This window comes from Acyrthosiphon pisum, chromosome A2 (assembly GCF_005508785.2).
Source record: "Acyrthosiphon pisum isolate AL4f chromosome A2, pea_aphid_22Mar2018_4r6ur, whole genome shotgun sequence".
Taxonomy (NCBI): domain Eukaryota; kingdom Metazoa; phylum Arthropoda; class Insecta; order Hemiptera; family Aphididae; genus Acyrthosiphon; species Acyrthosiphon pisum.
The window spans coordinates 71,946,965-71,949,321 of record NC_042495.1 but is presented as its reverse complement, the minus strand read 5'-3'; positions in this window follow the sequence as shown (position 1 = coordinate 71,949,321).

Below are 2,357 nucleotides of genomic sequence, written 5' to 3'. Positions count from 1 at the left end.
AATATAATGTTGTATTGTTTTATGTACGAGCAAACGACTAACCATGTGCGCTCTAAAGTCTTGTGTTATATGCAATATTAAATAAATTGAAGTTGTTTATTAAAGTAAAATGTAGTTATGACACCTCTTAAGATATTACACTTACCAACAGTTACCGTTAAGTACTAATAGTCAAAAACTCACTACCATTTCTACACATAAGGGATTATTTATGTATAAGAGATTACCTTATGGAGTATCTTCTGCTCCTGGGATCTTACAAAGAGAAATGGAAAGTATGTTGAGTGGTAATGTGGTATTGAAGGAGTTGGTTGTTTTTTTGATGATATTGTTGTTTCAGGTATTGACAAGCCAGAAGTGAATGATAGGTTACATAAGGTTTTGAGGAAATTGGATTTTGCTGGATTAACAGTACGCAAAGAGAAATGTGAATACTATAAGACTAAAATTACTTTTTTAGGTTATTCTATTGATGAGAAAGGACTTCATATTCCTACGTATAGAATCAAAGCAATTTCAGATGTACCTACTCCAAAGAATGTTCATGAATTGAAAGCTTTTTTGGGACTTGTAAATTACTATGGTAAATTTGTACCTAACATGTCTACGGTAGCGAGCCCTTTATATGCATTATTGAGAAATAATGTTAAATTTGTATGGGGGAATGTTCAGCAAAAAGGATTTGATGAAATAAAAAAAATTTTATTATCCATTATAATACAGATTTTGAATTGATATTAGCTTGTGATGCTAGCCCAGTGGGTGTGGGAGCTGTGTTGTCACATCGGTTACCCGATGGTAAAGATAAACCAATTGCTTTTACTTCAAGAACTTTATCAAAAAGTGAACAAGGATATTCACAAATTGATAAAGAAGCTCTTGCTTTAGTATATGGTGTTAAATATTTCCATCAATTTTTGTTTGGTAGGAAATTTATATTAAGAACTGATCATAAGCCATTAATTAGTATTTTTGGAGAGGATAAAGGGATTCCTACAATGGCAGCTCATAGGTTACAGAGGTACGCTATATTTTTGTCAGGATATTCTTTTACAATACAATTTATCAAAGGAGTAGATAATGGAAATGCGGATGCGTTGTCTCGGTTACCATTAAGTATATCGGATAAAATTAATTTTGAAGAGTTTGATAATTTTTTTATTAATTTAATAACAACTAACATTAAATCAGTATCAGATTTAGATATTTGCAAAGAAATTAAAAGAAATTTGGTTCTTAAAGAGGTTTTTTTAAATGTTTTCACTGGAAAATGGCCAGATAATATTAAAAATATTTCTGATGAGTTGAAAACTTATTATTATAGGAAGAATGAGTTAGCAATTGAATAAGGATGTCTTATGTGGGGTCACAGGTTGGTGATACTAACAAAGTTCAGAAAAGAATTGTTACAGGAATTACACAGTACCCATTTAGGGATAGTAAAAATGAAATCTCTAGCTAGATCTTATGTGTGGTGGCCTAAAATTGATGATGATATTGAAAAAATAACAAAAGAATGTGAAAAATGTTTAGCAAACAGTGAGTCGCCTAGATCAATTTTACATAGTTGGCCTTGGCCAGAGGGTCCTGCCCAGCGTATACATTTAGATTTTATGGGTCCAGTAAATGGTAATATGTTTGTATGTATTATTGATGCTTATTCTAAATGTATTTTTATTAAATATATGAAGAATATTACATCATTTTTGACGATTAAAGTATTAAAGGAATATTTTTCTTTGTGGGGTATTCCTGAAAAATTGGTCACGGATAATGGTCCATCTTTATGCTCTGCAGACTTTGAATTATTTCTAAAAAATAATGGAGTTTATCATATTCAGACGTCACCTTACAATCCATCATCAAACGGTGCTGCTGAAAACTTAGTCCAAACGTTTAAAAATTATTTAAAAAAATGTTCAGCAAACTCAGATATAGATATAAATATCTATAAGTTTAATTTATCGTATAACAGATCAAAACATTGTGAAACAGGGGTCAGACCTGCGGAATTGCATTTGGGTAGAAAATTATTTACTTCATTTGATAGGCTACTTCCTTATGCAAAAAGTAATTATAATAAAAGTTTAGTAAATGCAGCTAAAAATTATAGAGGTGGTAGAGTAAAACAGTTTCATATTAATGATAAAGTGATGTGCAAAAATTATGGAAAGGGGGATAAATGGCTACCAGGAGTAATTTATAAAATCTTATCTCCAGTTACATATCTAGTAAATATGAATGGGGTTCGGTGTGTGGAAACGCCACATAAATCATATCATTGAGAGAATAGAGTCTCAAGATAGAGTGTTAATAGTACCTACTCAAGGAAAAAATAACTACTGATATATGCAGTA